The sequence below is a fragment of the Canis lupus genome, chromosome 19, assembly GCF_003254725.2.
Source record: "Canis lupus dingo isolate Sandy chromosome 19, ASM325472v2, whole genome shotgun sequence".
NCBI lineage: Eukaryota > Metazoa > Chordata > Mammalia > Carnivora > Canidae > Canis > Canis lupus.
In genome coordinates, this window is record NC_064261.1 from 34,330,003 (window position 1) to 34,350,541 (window position 20,539).

Here is a 20,539-nt window from a genome sequence, read left to right on the forward strand (position 1 = left end):
GTTTCTTAACACAAGGAATGAAAAGTCCTAAAGAATTTCTGACACCAAAGAAAATACATTAATATTCCCTGAATTTTTTTTTGTTTTTTGTTATTTGTTTTTTTTTTTTTTTTTTGTGATGGAATTCTCACTAAAGAGAATTTAAGCATATATTGAGGAAAAATTACTTTGCATCACCAAAGTTAGCAAAAAAAAAAAAAAAAAGAAAAAGGAAAGAGAGATGCATATATTTGAAAAATTTGAAAGCTAGAAGTAAAAAAGGACACACAGGTTATAAAGCATGGACTTTGTCTCTCAAAGGATAGGGTATACAATCTTAAAAAGTCAAATTACAGTGGTACAATGGTATCCTCTTTTCTAGAATATAAAAATGCTAAGACAACAGCCTCTCATAAAATCAGATTTAGATCCAAACCTAGACATAGTTCAAACATGCATTTATTTGTCCTTGTGATAGATTTAAAGATCATCGAGCATGCAAGGTTCTGAGATAATCTCTAGTTTTATTTGAGCTGCATACCAGAAATCTTCACCCTATTTACTCTCCTGTAAAGACACCAAATTCCCTTGGCTGCATTATGTAAATGTGTTGCTGAGAAGCACCAGTACATGCCAATACACAAAATAATCCTCATCAACGGGCTTTTAACATTATCAGATTTGCTAAAGAAAATAACTTCTAGGCAGCAAATAGAACTGAACAGATACAGAGGCTGTGTGAAACCCTTGAGTTAGGTAAAGGAGGAGGCAGGGAATGGGACAAAATATAGGACAACTAAAATTTACTGGATGCTGTTATTGGCTATGTTTTGTCTTTCAAAATCCATATGTTGAATCTCTAGTGCCTACTGCCTCAGAATGTGACTGTTTGGAGATAATGCCTTCCCAGTGGTCAGTTGAAATGAAGACATTAGGGTAGGCTGTGACCCATCTGACTGGTGTCCTTACAAGAGAAAATTGGGATACAACAGAGATCTTAAAGACCTGAACCATGCAGAAGAAAGATCCTGTGAAGAGGCAGCAAGAAGGAAATGAGCTGCAAGCCAAGGAGAGAGGTCTCAGAAGAAAAACACACCTACTGACACCTTGCTCTTAGACTTCTATTCTCCAGAACTGTGAGAAGATACATTTCTATTGTTTATGATAACCAACCCTGGTAAGCTAATACCAATGTCTTTTGTAGCTTAAGTACTTAAGATCTATTATTTTATTTACTCTTCACTACCTAGATTTATGTAACCTTTCTGGGGAATAAGTTGTCTTTTGTGTGGCTTATGAGTGTATTATTATTCCTGTACTATAAGTACACTGTGCCATCAAAGTGTCTTAGTCATGATCTCCCCCCATCCTCTAAATCACACAATTAATGGTGACCCCATGATCCAAATCTAAATCTGTATTGTCCTTCTGTGGTGTCTGTGATCTTTAGCTCTTGTAATTTTATTTTTTAATTTTAATTTTTTAGTTTTTGCAACATTACCTTTTTACCAGATTATTGCAAATTGTTACTACACATATGCACGTGCTTGTGCCTAGAATTCTAATTGCCTATTTCAGAACGAAGTGTGGAGTTGCTATTTTTTCCAGATTCACAGGTGACACTGATACAACTTGTCTGTCATTTGAGAAATATCATGAATCATTATGCCTGGCACATTATGCCTGAACACTGAAAATTCTGTTGAACTAATTCTTTACAGGAAAAGTAGACTCATGTGAGGTTTAAAATGGAAGGACCTTTAAAAGCCTTTAGTTTATATAAAGATACTATATTTTGAAGCTTGGGGGATTTATTGCAAATATTAGAGAGTAAAACATGATCCACAGGGAATAGGTTATAATGATTAACTTCAGTTTTTAAGCTGAATAAAAATATGGCTATCTGAGTCACAGCTTTCCTCTGAACATGGATAGGCAAGACATTAAAACTCCAAGATTCAGTTTCCTTATCTTTAATGATGGCAAGATAGTCTTGTTTTCCTCAGCTTTGCATGCATTAAGTGACATAATATATTTGAAAATACTTTGTGAATTATAGTAAGCAATTTAAGACAGTTATTAAATTCATGAAACAATAGAAACTGTCACTATTCTTTTGTTTGTAGCCAGTGTTGCTTATTTTGAGCATATTTCCTTGCAGTTAGAAATGGAGAACTGAAGAAAAGCCTTGGACCAATTGTCCAGAAATTAAACTGGGCAGTGTCTATGGATAAATGTATTGTCATGTCATATGAGATATTATGTCAGATGGACTTCTAATATAAAAAAAGTGTAATCCACAGATCCTTTGGAGTGATTATTAGAGTGTTGTCCATTATTAAGGCAGAATGTTCTAGCATAACACTGGTAGCAGCTCTAAGGTAACATTATAAAATGTTTTGTTGATGTAGAAGATATAATTTTCCAATGAACTTATTGTTCACAGCTATTTAATGAGTTCAAAGCTGAATTAAGTGTAGACAAAATGTTAATAATTCACAGATATTTTATGACATTTTAAAAATACAGTTTAAAAGCATGTCTTTCAAGCTTAATGATTAATAAATAGTTGTAGATTTTTAAAAACAAAAGCCTTCAATCTCTTACTAAGGCTTGCAAAACCCAGAGAAAACATAGAATTCTACACCTTTGGTATTTTCTCTAAAGGGCCATTTTTAACTTTTCAACCTGTCTTTACAAGTTTTCAGTGTTAGAATACACAATGATATCAGTGCATTACCATCCAATGACTTTAACACATTTTTCCATCTAGTTGGGTTTGTTGTTCTATTTTGGTGCACGCTACAGTCATATCTATTTCAAGATGAGTTATGAAAGAATATGAATTGGTTATGTAGAATTGGCAAGCTTCAATTTATTTGATTCCTCTTTGACATTCTGAATGTCATCTTCATCTCTTAAAGCTCTAAGCGTTTATTATTTTTAAAAATTTTAATTCAAATACAGTTAACATACAGTGCTATATTAGTCTCAGGCATATAGTCATCTTCATCTTTTTTACTATGGTATTTTGTTTTACTCTCTCTGTTTCAGAAATTTCTGGGGGTCCATAGAAAGGAGGGTATTTCAAGGCTGAGAGTGGGGACATACAATTTTGTTGAAGGTTGTGGTAAAAGACAATTCCACCTGTTCTAAGCAGTGGAAAGACTGTAGCAACATGAAATGTGTATCTTATAACACAGACAGCAAAATTAAGACTGAACTTTTCTTAAGAATTAAGGTCTTAGAAGGCAGTCTTCATTTATTTCAAAATCTTCAGCACTAAGTATGTCTGTATGGAGAGAGAGTTCAGGATATGAGCATATAATAAAATATAGAAAAAAAAGATCAGTAAACACACAATATCCAAAAGGCCTTTAGAATGACAAACAATCTTTTAATTTTTTTTTTTTTATTTATTTATGATAGTCACACAGAGATAGAGAGAGAGGCAGAGACATAGGCAGAGGGAGAAGCAGGCTCCATGCACCGGGAGCCTGACGTGGGATTCGATCCCGGGTCTCCAGGATCGCGCCCTGGGCCAAAGGCAGGCGCCAAACCGCTGCGCCACCCAGGGATCCCCAACAATCTTTATGACTAACCAAAACACCATCATTACCAAAATTGAATTCAAGCGAACACCAGCTAAAGCGTGCAGACTACATGTTTGGTCATGTTCACAAATTGCTACTTAAATCCATGTAAAGAGAGCTGAAGACCTATGTTTTGGTCCTGACTTGGTTAGGATATGCTGAGTTACCCTGAGTAAATTATATGCTGTTTTTATTTTTATTTTTTTGTAATAAAATAGTTTTATGTTGTAAATAGTTAAGATCACCTGTAGTACACTTTAAGAAGTCTTTTCCTAACCAGTAAAACTTGGTTACAATAGATGGAAGGAAAATACTTTTGAATGAGTACACTTTCCTTGACTAATCTATTGCATGGCAAGATTTCTTTTCCTATGTGATAGAACTTTAAAATTGCTATACTAGCAGCTGTGTATCTGTCCACTGGGGTGTGGAAGGGAAGGGGCATAGGGGACTTAGTCATCTGCTGGATGATTCAATAGAAGGTGAGTTTGACATAGGACATTTGCCTTAAACAATATTTGTCTTGCCTTCATCTGAAATTTATTTAATAGAAATTTATAGTTAGTGACGGTTTGGTTATAGCATTAAGTTTGACCTCTTTCAAGCAATACACGCATAGTGATACATACATTGGCTAAGAGCTTCTTGACCAATTCCTTCTTTTTCTCATTTTAAGATCCTTAGATTTCTTCTCATGGATGGATTGCCCTACAGACAGAACAGTAGGATGACTTTTCTCCTATATTTATTAACTACAATATGAGAAATAACATTTTTTTCCTGTCAGAGAACTATTTCTCATCCACATCCCTATCTATCTTCACTAGGAATATCACTTAATTTCTGCAACTTTATGATCCTGTGGTTTGTTTATAATATAATTTTTGGCTGAATATCTTTTTTCCCCCTGAGTTATAGGGAAGTATTTGATAGGTCTAGGTTATTTTTAGGCTTCTGCCTAGAGCCATTCTTATACTGGCAAAGCCTGTGTTTCTGGTGGTGGTTATGATAAGGCCTACCTGATAATATATACAAAATTAGGCTTATCAACAAAATTCTCAAATTATATTACATCTTCAACACTTGTGTCCATATAGTTGAATTCACAGATCCTGTTTAGTATTAAACCTTTTAGAAAAATGGCATTAATCCACTGGGATTAGGAATTACAGGGATGTGGGGTGCCATCCTGGAAAAGGTATGGCTGTGATTAGGCACTAAAGCTGAACAGAGATCAGACTGCCCTCCAGGTGGACTTGCATGATCACTACTCGTGGACCATGCTTTCGTACTGAAACTGTGAACCTTAATGATGGCTTAGTTCGAAAATTGTACGTTTAGGCCACTTAGTTTTGAATTTCTCTATCCTTGTGTGTTTTCATATGCTTTTGGGGGGTGGTGTAGAGTTCACATTCACATGTTTCTGTTGTACCTGTGTTAAATGACTTAAATTTGTAAATCAAACTATGAAATAAAACTTATCCACTGGGGGGTGGGGGGTGGGAAACTGAGTTGAGCCCAGATCCAGTGGCTTTAGCGAATTTAGGTAATTCCTGAGTCTTTGTAAAACAGCAGTCAAGTTTTTCTTCTTTTCTTGGGCCTAAGGAAAAATTCAGTTGCATTAAAAATCTTCTACTTTTTTTCTGGATTATATAATTTGTGACATTGAAATTAGGTATTCTTTCTAAGTCATTTTTTTCCAGTAAGCTTTCTTTATATTCAAAAAGCTATTGAGACACATAATTTAATGGTTTTTTTTCTTGATCAGAATTTGGATCTCTGAATGTGAGAGGCAAAAAGGGATCTTTTCATCCTTTCCCTACTCCTCCACTCAATCTCTCCCCTTTCCTCCTATTTGTTAATAGAATAAGCTTCCTCATATCAGGGTCACTTTATGTCCCTGATTCTTCCTTGTTTTGAAAGGAATTCAGTCATATTTTTCTTTGATATTTCTTGAATAAAAGCCAGAGATTGTAGCCTTAGCATGACACAAAAACTGCATAACAATTATCATTAGAGTAATGAAGAAAAAGCAGAATCCAGTTCATTAAATCAAGTTATTTCTATTGTAGGATGCCAAAAAAAATGAAGAGCTTATCAGAACGCAGGTTGAGATACTGAACAGCATGGTTATTAATGAGCCAGCTATAAAACTCAAAAATGGACTGTTAGTATTATCCACACAAAATTAACCTCAGGATAAACATCTTAGCACATGAAAATATTGGAAGAGAACCAACAGCAAAGGGCCTCAGGGATATCTCACAGATAGAAATTGTGCAATAAAATGGGAGCCAGTTCCAAGCTCCTAATCATCTCTGCTGTCAGAGTCTTACTACATTAATTCTTACCCACTGGCCAGTTTCCATTTGTGATAATTTCTGACAGAGTGGCTGAAGAGGTATAAAGAGAAGGGGGTTTGGTGATATTTACCTTCAGTTGCTGGGAATGACTATATCATTCATCACTGAGGTAGACCAGCATTTGTTCCACTTCTTTGGATCTCTTTAGAGAGGGCCAGTCAAAAGTATGTTTAGCACATTGTATTAACAGATCAAGAACAGGAGAGCTGGCCTTATGCTACATGTGTATATAACTGTTATGTAAATCTCTTATACAGCAGGTCTGCTTTAGATATTATAATACAAAAGCCAACATATAAAATATGTTGGCTTAAAAAACATAGGAATTTTCCAAATAAAAATAGAACAAAGCATGTGTATCTTTAAAAAAAAAAAACAAAAAACAAAACAAAACAAAAAAACAAAAAACGGCAGCAGCTGACCATCTCCATAACAGTGTCCTATTTTTCATTTTCTTTTTTTTTTTTTTTTAAAGATTTTATTTATTTATTCATGATAGTCACAGAGAGAGAGAGAGAGGCAGAGACACAAGCAGAGGGAGAAGCAGGCTCCATGCACCGGGAGCCCGATGTGGGATTCGATCCCGGGTCTCCAGGATCGCGCCCTGGGCCAAAGGCAGGCGCCAAACCGCTGCGCCACCCAGGGATCCCTATTTTTCATTTTCTAATGGAGAATACAATTCCCCATGGGACTATTGTGAATGTTAACATGGAGGCAAATAATACATGGGCTATATGTCAGGGATGACAGTGGGTTTCTAATACAGGAAAGGATGACAGTTATATACAAACTTTGAATCTGCATGTTATCCTCAGTGGGACATTATTCCCCTTCAATAATATGTGGTGGTTATATGATACATTGTGTTTTCCCTAATTATGGAATCTGGATTCTAGAAGCCAATTAATTTATCAACTGGAAAATGTGCCTGTATAAATGCAGGTGATACTCAGTTTACTTTATGTGTTAGTTAAATAGAAATACTAATAAGTGCTAACTATGGACAGTTATTAGAAGAACCATTTTACAATTTAGTAAACTGAGACACAGGTAAAGCAACTGTAAACCATAGATGAATAACCCAGATAGATCTTTGAGAGAACACAATTATAAAAGTAGACCTCAGCAAAACATTAATTTACTATCTTTGACATATAAATAATTACATTCTTAACTTAAAAAGAATTTAGAATTCTTAGCTGAAATAGAATTAAGAACATAAGATTTTGAAAGCCTTATTTTTTTTTACCAAGTTCTAACTCTGGGCCTTTTCCTGAATTTATATAATATCTTTTTAATGTTTCTTATCCCTAGAATTGTTTAGGGAAAAGTAGTAAAAGTCTGAAAATGTACCTTTTGGCTAAGTGTTAACAACTCTTAGTAGATGTCTGACAGGGACACTCTACCAACTACTTCTGATTACAGCATCTGCCCAAGCACTCATTGGACTATGAGAAGAAAAGTAAAATGATGTGTAAATATTGTCTGGTAAACTGAATGATATATAGATGATTTTCCCATGAATATCCATATAAAGATATATATGTTATGTTTACATATGTCATACATATATGTCTATATGTGTATAACACTTTCTATACTTTTCATTCTTAAAGATGCAGTCGGTTCTGTCCAATATGTGTTCATTTGGTATGATATATTTCATGTGATGGATTAAAAGGGAAATAATGCCAACCTAGATGTCACTATGGTGTTGGCACAGATTTTTAAAGATGTTAATATTTGAAGATAGGGAGATACTTTCTTACAATGAAAGGGAAAGCTTTAACAATATATTAAGAAAAAAAATGAAAATCAGTAGAATCACCTTGATTTAGGGAAGTTATGGATGGCATAGTAGCTCTCAAAATCACTAGGTCCCTCTATGTTGGGCTCTTTGGTGACAACTGAGAGTTCTAATTATAGAGTTAGCAAAGCCATGGACTAGAATAAGCAGTGGATGAAGGGCACACTTAGATCAGGTTTATAATTTTGATTAAAATAATATAAAAAATGGCTAGAAGAGAATGCCCTCAAAGAGGAAGTGCAAATGCCTATTTCCATGCTTAAAAAAAAACCAAAAAAACTAATTCTAGGTAAAAATGTTATTTATGATTTAACCCTACAAGTATTTTAATAGGCATATTACTGTTTATGGTTTTGTTTTAAAAGTTTAATAGTTTTGAGTTTCTTCCCCAGTCTCATTTCTCCTAGATATCCTATAAATTTTAATGTGTGATCTTGTTTAATACTTATTTCTTTGGAATATACGTGTGATGTTATAAGAGAAAGGCCTTTGCTTCTGGCAGAGCTTCTCATTGTCACTGACACCCCTTAACTCTGCTTTGCCTATATGCTGCATAGCTTTATATGAGTCATAGTAGATTTTTATATTTGAAGCAAACAGGGAGAAGGGATAAGAGAATCTTTGAATAATGTGTCATTGATGTACTCTAACTTGGGGTTTTGTTGGATTACCAAGGGAGAAAGCACAGTATCTCATCATCTCTAGTTTAAATTTTCAAGGACACATTAAATTACTAACATTTAATATTCTGTCATGGATTTTAGAAACAAAAATCATTAAACTACAAAAAATAATAATTTAAATAAAAGTGTATTTTTACATTTATGACCTAATATATGACCACCGAAACTTTAAAAACAGAGTAAATTAGCAAGTATTTCTTATGAAAAGCATTTTGTAGTGTACCTTTATATATAAAACGTAACTGTAGGTTTTAAACAATATCATTCATGTGAAACTATAATTCATGCCATTCATATGAAATCATTAATATCTGTATTAAGAGAGGAAGAGAGCTAAAATGGTATAAATATCAAAGTCATAGAAGTGAATTATATATTTTTCTCCCTCTATATATAGATGTGTCAATTTAAAAGAATCATCAAAGAGAATATGATAGTTTTTACATTATATATACATTTTGTAAATTTAGAATTTTTTTTCATGTGTCACCTTCTCAAGACCACCACCCTTGTGTACACTTTTAAATAGTACTAGGAAATTAATACTGACATTTACGATGCATTATCTATAGATTGTGAAAGAACAAGGTCCAATTTGTTCAAGGTTAAATGGAACAATAGCCTTCTCTCCTTCCATTACCCAGATTGAACGCCACTGTCTTTTCTTTCATTTCATTTCATTTCATTTCATTTCTTTCATTTCATCTGCATTTCACTGTGGGTGAATTTTTCATCTGCTTAAATGTGGAAGGTTTAAAAAAATGAGAAAAATCAGAAACTTAAAATTTAAGTTTTGACCTGTATTACATGACAAAGCAATAATAATAACTCTTTAAGGCAAGTACTAGCTATTTCTCATCTATATACATTCAATATATGTGTTAGTTTTGTAAGAAATGAGAGTGAAGTATATATTTGGCATCAACAGGTGGAAGATCAAATAATGTTACAGGTTTTAGAATATATGTGTCTTTTGGGAAACAAACTTACTTCTGACCATCTCAAAAGTATATGAATCCACAAAATAAATGATGGATATAAAGATTTTTCAGAAAGTGAACATTTTAGTTGGAATTTTATGAAATAGTCTGGGTGAGAATTTTATCTCTCATGTGGAATATCTGGAAACTTAATCATGCATCTTATAATTATTTTATACCAATGAATTAACATGGTACAGGTGGAAAAGTCTACATTCTAGAAATTATTATAAATTTAACTGGAAGAAAAAATATCTAAGAATTTCGTTGTAGTGAAGTCTCCATTGATTCTGGTCAGCATTTTTGATAATTTTCCAATAAAAAAATTAATCAATGGGCTATGCAACAAGATAGAATTAAGTAATAAAAAGAGCAGCTTTTTGATCCAAAAAAGAAAGAAATAAAACTTGGGTTCCAACCCTAATTTTATCCTGCTCAAAATCTTAGAGATAATATACATGACCTATTTTAGTCACAATTTCCTTGTGTTAAATGAAGACAATGATATTCATCTTGCATGGTTTCTGTAAGGTTTAAAGGTCATATCTCCACATCCTTAAAATTATGTCCCTTATCCAATAAATAATTATTTTAAGATGCTCAATAATCAAATGTTAAAGAGAAACACTGAAAAAGTAACATGAAAATCAATTATTAGGCATTATCTGGGAAGATTATTAGGAAATGAGAACTGCACCTCACATTTTTCTAAGTGGGAAACTACACGGCAGAGAAATTAATTTATTCAAAGACTGAATTTAAACACATTATAAACTTTCAAATCATTTATATCTCCCTCATTCCCTATCTTGATTGATTCATTCCCAGTGATTAACTCAGGGTTGATTGATTTGTTTGACATTCATTCATTTACTCATTCATTCTGTCAATATTTCCTGAACATAAATAATGTTTCTGTCAGTGTTAAGGCAAAATAATACAAAAGGAGTTCTTATAAACAAGGAATTTATAGTTAATAGGAGAGATAGCAAAGCAAATATTATAATCTGGTGTGGTTATATAACAGAGGTGTGCATATAATTTGAGGAAATACATTTGTAAGTATTAAGGGAAAGTTTTCCAGCAGGTTAAAAAAAAAAAAAGTACTGAAAGACTAAAAAAAACACATAAAAAAACACAGAGGAATGATCTAGAAATTGGTATTTTCTTCATTAAAGCAGTTTTTAATTTATTTTTCATTTTATGTTTTTTAAATATCTAGAAACTGAATCTCTACTAGGAGGTAGGTGGAATCTGATTAAATCAAGAGAGCTACATTTTCAGATATGGATCACACAAAGTTCACTTTAGCATCAGAGTGGAATTAACATTAAAAGATGATAGAGCAACAAACTTCAGAAAAGAAGTGTAGGTAGAGAGCAGAGTGGCAGATTGGAGTTGACTTATCCAGATATGGTGTCTACCTGTACAGGGCTTCAGAAGAAGAGTGTGGGCTCCTGGACAACCCCACTGGTTCAAAGATGAAGGCAAGATACTGAAGTCCCATGAACATGATGTTATTAAAATTGTAAACAATATCCATATTGTTTGTTGAAAGGAAAGTATGTTCATGAGAACAAGTAATGATATTATCTTGATTGTTGGACATGAGTGGCTGGATAATTTCTCTCACTACATATGTACCAATTAATTATATCCTGCTATTTAACAATATAGAAAAGAGCTGACAAACAGTTCACTTCCATCTAGAAGACCAAGTTGTAGTACTTTGATATGCATGACATTGAATGAATTCTGATATTATCCAGATAAAAATGAATCATGATCTCCAGTTAGAATAACTTAGTGGAAAAACTAATAGTGATCATATTCATATGTCTTCATGGTTGTAGCAAACAACCTTTCATTTTTAATAATACTACATCTGTCTGGATTGTGTCCTACCATGTTCTAGCCATTTAGGTTCATATGTATTTATCAAATAAACACCTGTAACTGTAGGCTATTTCCCACATAATCTGTAGTCTTGGATCATAAAAGAAAGATTAGTAAGTTTTTATAGGGTTTCTCTATGTATGCCAGGCAATATGAAGACACACTTAACAAATCTAAAAAAGAATCATAGATTTCAAGATGCTTGCACTCTTTTTATCTCTCCACAGCCATTGGCATAACTTCTTGCACACGAAAGCAACATGAAAGTGTGTTATACTAAATCACATATATGAGTAGAAAATAAGAATAACAAAAAAACAAACAATTCAAGGTGATAAATGCTGAAATGGATATAGATACATTTAATACAAAGATGAATATAGACTACTGGGTACTTCAGGGCTCCCTCTAATGTTAGACTAGAGAAAGACAATTAGCTATCTGAAGGGAGAATAGAGTAGGAAAGAAAAAGGAGGTCATGACCCCATAGAGACTACAGTAAATGGAGGCCACTGGGATTTATCTGTAATAGTAATGCTTCGCAGATTTTCTATTACAGTAAAATATTCTGTTGCCATTGATTCACTTTTACTTTGAAGATCACAAAATTAGGTTTGGGTTTCAGAAAATGTGGCCACAGAGAGGTCCTCAGAAGACTATTTCTTCTGAGGTTCCTTAAAGATTTAGTAGAAAGGGGATTCCAGATTGTCAGAGGCTACTTTCTTCAAGGCCAATCTTCCTTCCAGCTACTCAGGTATTTGCTGCAGCCTGTCTCCAACTGAAAAATTCATCATAGAATTTCCTGGATGTAAATCTATCTGTATAGGTGAAGAAAGGACTTACATAGTCTGTCAGGTAAGTTGAACATGAAAGTCTGTCAGGTACTAGATAGACTGCACAGAATAGCAAAAAAGTAGTGACACCAAAATCACTAAATCATCTCAGCCTCATTAAAATAATAGTCACTTTATTATTTCTAATTGTCCATTTAGAAAAAAAATTCAATTATACTTTCTTTTTACAGTGGGGATTCCACTTGTCACTGAAAACATGTCTAATTTTAAGAGAGAAAAAACAGACCTTTAAATTATAAGCAACCTATAAAAACAAACAAAAAGCTATTTTCACCCACATAGATTTACAACCATAAATATATAAATATTTCAGAAATGAAAACAGCTTAAAACACTAGACCACTTTATTTAAAAATAAAGTAAAAAAAATCCTCAATCTGGCATAGTAAGTCATATTCTGCAAAACTTCTGAGAATTTACCTCTGAAAACAAGAAGTTTGGATAAATTAATATTTGCTCTAATCAGCATATACAAATAAAATACTTTCATTTTTTCCCTTTATCAACCAAAAGAATAGCAAAGAAAATTCTATAGGATTGATTAGATTATCTGCTTTCATAATGAATGTCTGTTATATAACTATAGGTGCTAAATTATACATTACATGTTTCTATTGATAATTTAGAAAATATTTTTTATTTTTAATTGTATATTATGTGAAAAACAGCTTTCAAAGAAAATAATGGCTACTAGGTCATCTTTATCCATAATTTTTTTCATAATTATTTTAGTGGTCTTTGACATTTTTATTTTATTTAACTTTTTCATTTTAATTGTAATATAGTTAACATACAGTGTTATACTAGTTTCAGTTGTATGATATAATGCTTCAACAATTCTATACATTACTCTGTGCTCATTATGATAAGTGCACTCTTTAATTCCCATCCCTTATTTCACTCATACCCTCACCTGTCTATTTCCCTTCTGGTTACCATCAGTTCTCTATAGTTAAGGGTCTATTTCGTGGTTTCTCTCCCTCTCTTCCTCCCCCACTTTGTTTTGTTTCTTAAATTCCACATGAGTGAAATCATATGGTATTTGTCATTCTCTGATTGAGTTATTTCACTTAGCATTGTCCTCTCTAGTTCTATCCAAGTTGTTGCAAATGGCAAAATTCCATTTTTTTATGGCTCAATAATATCACATTGTATACCATCGTATACCATATCTTTATCCATTCCTTTATTATTGGAAACTTGGGCTGCTTCCATAATTTGGCTGTTGTAAATAATACTGCAATAAACATAGAAGTGTATATAGCCTTTCAAATTAGCATTTTGTATTCTTTGGGTAAGTACCCAACGGTGTGATTACAGATCAGAAAGTAATTTTGTTTTTAGTTTTTTGAAGAACCTCCATACTGCTTTCCAGAGTGGCTGCAACAGGTTGCATTCCCATCAACATGCATGAGGATTCCATTCTCTCCACATCTTTGCTAACACGTTTCTTGTGTTGTTGATTTTAGCCATCTGACAAGTGTGAGATGTTATTGCTGTTTTGATTTACACTTCCTTAATGATGAGTGATGTTGAGCATCTTTTCATGTATCTGTTGGCCATCTGCATTTCTTCTTTGCAGAAATATCTGTTCATGTCTTCTGCCCAATTTTTAATTGGGTTATTTGTTTTTGGAGTGTTGACTTGTATCAGTTTTTTATGTATTTTGAATACTATATCAGACCTGGCATATGCAAATATCTTTTCCCATTCCATAGGTTGTCTTTTAGTTTTGCTGATTATTTCCTTCATTGTGCAGTTTGTTTTTTTTTTAATGTAGTCCCAATAATTCATTTGCTGCTTTTTTTCCCTTGCCCCAGGAAGGAGATCTAACTAGAAAAATATTGCTATGGCCTACATAAGAGAAATTGCTGCCTATGCTCTATTTTAGGATTTTTATGGTTTCAAGTCTCACATTTAGGTCTTTAATCTACTTTGAATTTATTTTTGTGTCTGATATAAGAAAGTGGTCCAGTTTCATTCTTTTGCATGTAGCTATCCAGTTTTCTCAATACCACTTGTTGAAGAGATTATCTTTTTCCCATTACATATCCTTGCCTCCTTTGTTGAAGATTAATTGACCATATAGTTTTGGGCTTATTTCTGGGTTTTCTGTTCTGTTCTATTTATCTCAGTCTATTTTTGTGCCAGTATAACACTCATTTGATTATTACAGATTTGTAATAAAACTTGAGGTTGGAATTGTGATGCCTCTAGTTTTGCTTTTTCTTTTTCAATGTGGTTTTGCCTATTCAGGGACTTTTGTTATTCCATACAAATTTTAGGATTATTTGTTCTAGTTCTGTGACAAATGCTATTGGTATTTTGATATGGATTTCATTAAATCTGTAGATTGGTTTGGGTAGTATGGACATTTTAACAATATTTGTTCTTCCAATCCATGAGCATGGAATATCTTTCTATTTGTTTGTTTTCAATTTCTTTTATCAATGATTTAATACTTTTCAGAGTATAGGTCTTTCACCTCCTTAATTAAGTTTATGCCTAGGTATTATTTTTGGTGCAATTGTAAATAGGATTGCTTTCTTAATTTCTCTTTCTATTGCTTCATTATTGTACAGAAAAGCAATGGATTTCTGTACATTGATTTTGTATCTTAACATTACTGAATTTGTGTATTCGTAGTTTTTTGGTGGAGTCTTTTGAGTTTTCTGTATATAGTACCATGTCATTGCAAATAGAGGAAAGTTTTACTTCTTTGTCAAATTGGATGATTTTATTAGTTTTTCTTATCTGATTGCTGTGGTTAGGATTTCTAGTACTATGTTAATAAAAATAGTGAAAGTGGACATCCTTGACTTGTTCCTTATCTTAGTGGAGGGCTCTCAGTTTTTTATTGTTAAGTATAATTTTAGCTGTGGATTTTTCATATATGGCCTTTAATATGTTCCCTTTAAACGTACTTTTTTTAAAAATATCTTATTTATTTATTCATGAGAAACACAGGAGAGAGAGAGAGAGGCAGAGACACAGGCAGAGGGAGAAGCAGGCTCCATGCAGGAAGCCCGATGTGGGACTCAATCCTAGGACTTCAGGATCACGCCCTGAGCTAAAGGCAGATGCTTAACTGCTGAGCCACCCAGGCATCCCTATCCTTGCTCTTGATGTGATATATAATGTTGATTGATTTGCCAATGTTGAACTATGGTTGCTTCCTGGGAATAAATCCTACTTGATTTTGATGAATGAATTTTTTTTTAATTTTTATTTATTTATGATAGTCACACACAGAGAGAGAGAGAGAGAGAGAGAGGCAGAGACACAGGCAGAGGGAGAAGCAGGCTCCATGCACCGGGAGCCCGACGTGGGATTTGATCCCAGGTCTCCAGGATTGCGCCCTGGGCCAAAGGCAGGCGCTAAACCGCTGTGCCACCCAGGGATCCCCAGTGAATGAATTTTTTAATGTATTGTTGGACTCAATTTACTGATATTTTGTTGAGGTTTTTTGGTATTTATTTTCATCAGAGATATTAGCCTATAATTCTCTCTCTTGCGTGCGCTCTCTCTCTGTAGTGTCTTTTGGTATCAGGGTAATGCACTCTTCATATAATGAATTTGGAAGTTTTCCTTCCTTTTAGTTTGGAATAGTTTGAGGAGAAAAGGTATTAACTTTTCCTTAATTGTTTAGTAGAATTCACCTGTGAAGCCATCTGGTCTTAAGTTTTTGTCTGCTGGGAATGTTTTGATTACTGATTCAATTTCATTGCTGATAATTGGTCTGTTAAATTTCTAGTTCTTCTTCAATTTTAATTTTAATAAATTATATGTGTCTAGGAATTGATCAATTTCTTCTAGGTTGTCCAATTTGTTGACATATATTTTTTCATTGTATTCTTATAATCCTTTTTATTTCTATGGTTTTAGTTGTGATGGGTGCATAAATATTTACAATTGTTATATCTTCCTGTTGCTTGTCCCCTGAAGGATTCTCTATCTCTTGTTACAGTCTTTGTTTTAAAATATTTTGTTTAATATAAATATTGCTACCCTGGCATTCTTTTCACACCTGTTTACATGATAAATGCTTCCTTGTTCCTTTACTTTCAATCTGCATGTATCTTTAGGTCTAAAATGAGTCTCTTGTATGCAGCATATAGATCTTGTTTTTTCATCTATTTTGTCACCCTTTGTCTTTTGATTGGAATATCCCACTTTCATTCAATTACCTATTGGTAATTACTGATAGGTAGGTACCTATTGTCTTTTTTTTTTTTAACTTATTTTATGGTTGTTTTTGTAATTTTTCTCTGTTCCTTTCATCCCTTGCTCTTTTCTCTCACAATAAGTTGATTTTCTTTAGTGATATACATGGATTATTCACTTTATTATTTCAAAGCACGTCACTAGTTTGTGATTTGTGGTTACCATTTGGTTTTATATAACATCTTCTGTGCATAGCAGTGTATATAAGTTTGAACTCATTCTTTACAACTTTCCTTCTAGGAATATGGTGTCATATTTTATATCTTTTTATTTTGTGAATTCCTTGACTGATTTTTAAAAATACACTTATTTTTCCTGCTTTTGTGCTTTCTACTTTCCTTACTCTAGCTTATGGTCTTTCCTTTACACTCAAAGAACCCCCTATAACATTTCTTGCAGGGCTCATTTAGTGGTCATGAGTTCCTTTAACTTTTGTCTGTCTGGAAAATTCTTTCTCTCTCCTTCTATTCTGAAGGATAGCCTTGCTGGATACAGTATTCTTGGCTGCAGATTTTTCCCTTTCAGCATTTTGAATAGATCATGTCAGTCCCGCTGGCTTGCAAGGTTTCTACTAAAAAATCATTTGATAGCCTTATGTGTTTTTTTTGTGTCTAACTGCTTTCTTCTGCTTTTAAAATTCTCTATCACTTCATTTCCCTACTTAATTAATGTGTATCTTGGTGTGCACCTCCTTGGGTGGATTTTTTGGAGGATGATCTCTGTGCCTAGGTTACCTGGATTTGTTTCCTTTCCCAGATTTGGGAGATTTACAACTATTATTTTTTCAAATAAACTTTCTGCCCACTTTTTTTCTTTTGATGCTACAATGCAAATGTTATTACACTTGATGGTATCACTGAGTTCTCTATTTTCATTTTGGTTTTATACATATATGTTATATGTATATATATACACAGATATATATATACACACACACTTGTATATAACGTGTATATATATATATTTTTTTTCTTCCCCCTATCTTCTCAGCTTGATTACTTTCTATGTCTTCTCTCCTCCAGGACACCAGTCCAATCTTCTGCTTCACCTACTGTTTATTACATATAGTGTATTTTTAAATTAATTTATTGTGCTGCTAATCTTAATTTTTTTTTAATCTCATTAACTGTCTCACTGATGTTCTCTACCCTCTTCTTAAGTCTAGTAAGTACCTTTATGATCATTACTTTAAAATCCCTAACAGGCATATTTATCTCCATTTTGTTTTGGTCTTTTGCTGTGATTTTGTTTTATTCTTTTATTTGGGGCATATTCTGCTGTTTCATTTTTTCTTTCTGTGTAGGTTTCTATGTGTTAGGGGAGATAACCACATCTGTACTTGGCAACTAATGGTCTTATGAAGAAGAGGTCCTGTAGTTTCTTTCTGTGCAGTATCCTCTTTTACCAGAACCCACAGTTTCAGGCGTGTCTCCTCTATCTTATGTATGTACCCTGCTATTGTGACTGAACTGCTTTTTCCTTCAGTCCAGTTGTCTGCAATAGCTTTCTTTGACTGTTGTGGGCAGTTTTTACTCCCTAGGGTGTCAGTGGGCCACAATGGGCTTGAGTTGAGTTAGACCAGGCATTGGCCAGAGATGTAGCAGCACCAAATTGCAGGGCACTTCCCTGGTTGTCCCCTGAGAAGCTTTCATTGCACAGTGCGGTCTGCAAACAGACTAGTTTTCTGCCTCCAGCCTACTACTGGTTCTCTGACTGGTGTATGTTTATTTTTCCTCCCTCAGGCATGAGTCACTTTGAAGTGGTGCTGGCTACTCTAGGGGCTGCTTTCACACTGCCAGGTTGCAGCATCTTGAATGGGCTCTGGTCAAGAGTATATTGGAGAGGGTGGATCCACTGAAGCATAGCATAGGGAGGGCAGGGTGGCAGTGCTAGCAAGTTTTGAGTGCTTCTGTTTTTCTTTAAGAGGGGCCCTGTACCTCCCAGACTGAGATGGTGTCTGAAGCAGTAGATCCATGGAAGCTGATAATTTTAACTATTAAAAATACCAGTGCTAATAATAACTATGTTTATGGTTACAATTTATTAAGCAATGAGTGCAAGCATTTATGATCTACCAAACACTATGGTGACACATTTTTAAATATCCCAAGTTATCATTTGCAGTTTATTTATAAGGAAGCTGAAGCTTAGGGACACCTGGGTGGCTCAGTGGTTGAATGCCTGCCTTTGGCCCAGGGCATGATCCTGGAGTCTCGGGATCAAGTCCTACATTGAGCTCCCTGCATGGAGCCTGCTTCTGCTTCTCTCTCTGCCTGTATGTCTGCCATTCATTCTCTCTCTCTCTCTCTCTCTCTGTCTCATGAATAAATAATCTTTTTTTTAAATGAAGCTGAAACTTAGAAAAATTATGCAATGTATTGGTAAATCTTTGAGCTGAGATTTGAACCCAAGCATACCTGACTCCTACACCAGTTCTTTTACTCTATTATCCTGCCTATAAAAAAGACCTGACTATCCCTTTTCTAACAAGAGAAATTGTCTTGTACTAATCTATATTTCTTCTTACAAACTAAAAATCACCCATAATAAAACTCATATCAGATGCCAAAACAAGTCGGTTACTTTCTCTGACTCAAGGCTAGAGAGAATCTGTAATTCCTGTCTACGTTTCACCCTAAAGTGTGACTACTATGGAACCAGTGGATAGGCAAGTGATAATAATTGCCTACATAGCCATCTACATAATTGAGGCATGCTTCATGAAAGAATGCCTAGTGTAGGGTTCCTTTACCTGAGAACCATATCCCCTTACCCCCGAGTGAATAAACAGAACAGCCTCTTCTCCCAAATGGTGGCATGACTGAGACAAAATATAGAGTTAAGAATTTTTTCTTTTTTTGTCTCATTTTAATGCCTTAAGTATTGTCCTCAATAAATTACACATATACTTCAAATAGGGATTGAAGAAAAGTAGGTAGAAGAGAGGAGACAGAAGAAGGAATTACAAAAGAGCAAATAAGAACTTTCTTAAGGGAGTCAGCAAGAACTTTCAGGGCCTTCTGGTTATTAGGGACAAAGGAGAATGGTCTGGGCATGAGAAACTAGAAGTCAAGGCATCATCAGCCTAAGATGGACAATGGAATGTGGAGAAATATTAAGTATAATAATTCTGTATTTAGTTGCTTAAAATTAAGTGATAAATTGTTTCTATTTATTAAAGACTCCAAATACAATCTATGTAAAAATAATGAACTATAATAAAAATAATTAAAACAATCATATATGCATGGCATTGTACACGTTATACTCCATTTAATCTAAAAAGTAGACTTAAAACATGGACTGTCTTATAATGCGTTTTATATTTGGAGAAACTGAGCCTTATATGAGGTTAAGTAACTTGCTCAAGGACACAGCTAATAAATGACAAAACTGGAATTCATATCCAGGAAGTTTGATTTCATAGGCTGAACACTTATCCTCTATATTCACTTAGACAAGTTATGCTATTTTCGTTTCTCTTCCTAATAAGGTTCTGATATAATTGTAAACAATTTTAGGCATTGCCATAGAAATATATGTTGGCTGGGTTCTTTTTTTTTAAAGATGTTTATTTATTTGAGAGAGTGAGAGAGAGAGAGAGCACAAGATGTGGGGAGGAGAAGAGGGAGAGGGAGAAGTAGGCCCACTGAGCAGGGAGCCCGATGTCGGGCTTAATCCCAGGACTCCAGGAACATGACCTGAGCCAAAGACAGACACTCAACTGAATGAGCCACCCAGGCACCCCTGGCTAGGTTCTTAATAATGAAAATAACTAATAACTCTCAGGAATAAAATGCTACATCAATATCAAATAGCCATTAGATGTTAGGGACCTCTGTGCCCAGTACTATTTCAAAGTATGATCTCCGAAAGTGAATGAATTCAATTCCAAAGTCAATTCTATGTTGGAGAAAACCACAAGTCCAGTTTTCTGAGCATGGGAGGTGCTTCCTGCTGACCATGAATCCAGGAAGAAAAACCAGCAGGAGTGATAGAATAACTAGTGGTTTCCGCAATGGAAATAAATGTTTCCTCAGTGTTGCATAAGCAACTGATAAAAAGCATGGAGCCTAACTGTGAAAACATAGATGTACCTTACATTATCTTAAGTGAAATAGGCCAGTCACAAAAAGTCAAATACTGCATGATTCCACTCT

General features: G+C 34.0%; 1 protein-coding gene and 1 long non-coding RNA gene across 8 annotated transcripts in view; one reads left to right on the plus strand and one right to left on the minus strand.

The window, feature by feature from the left end:
* Positions 1–20,539, plus strand: part of LOC112648411 (uncharacterized) — a 160,747-nt gene that overhangs the window by 27,410 nt on the left and 112,798 nt on the right. The window lies entirely within an intron of this gene.
* DPP10 (dipeptidyl peptidase like 10) overlaps positions 1–20,539 on the minus strand; it is a 1,271,598-nt gene that overhangs the window by 18,881 nt on the left and 1,232,178 nt on the right. The gene's annotated exons all lie outside the window — the stretch shown is intronic.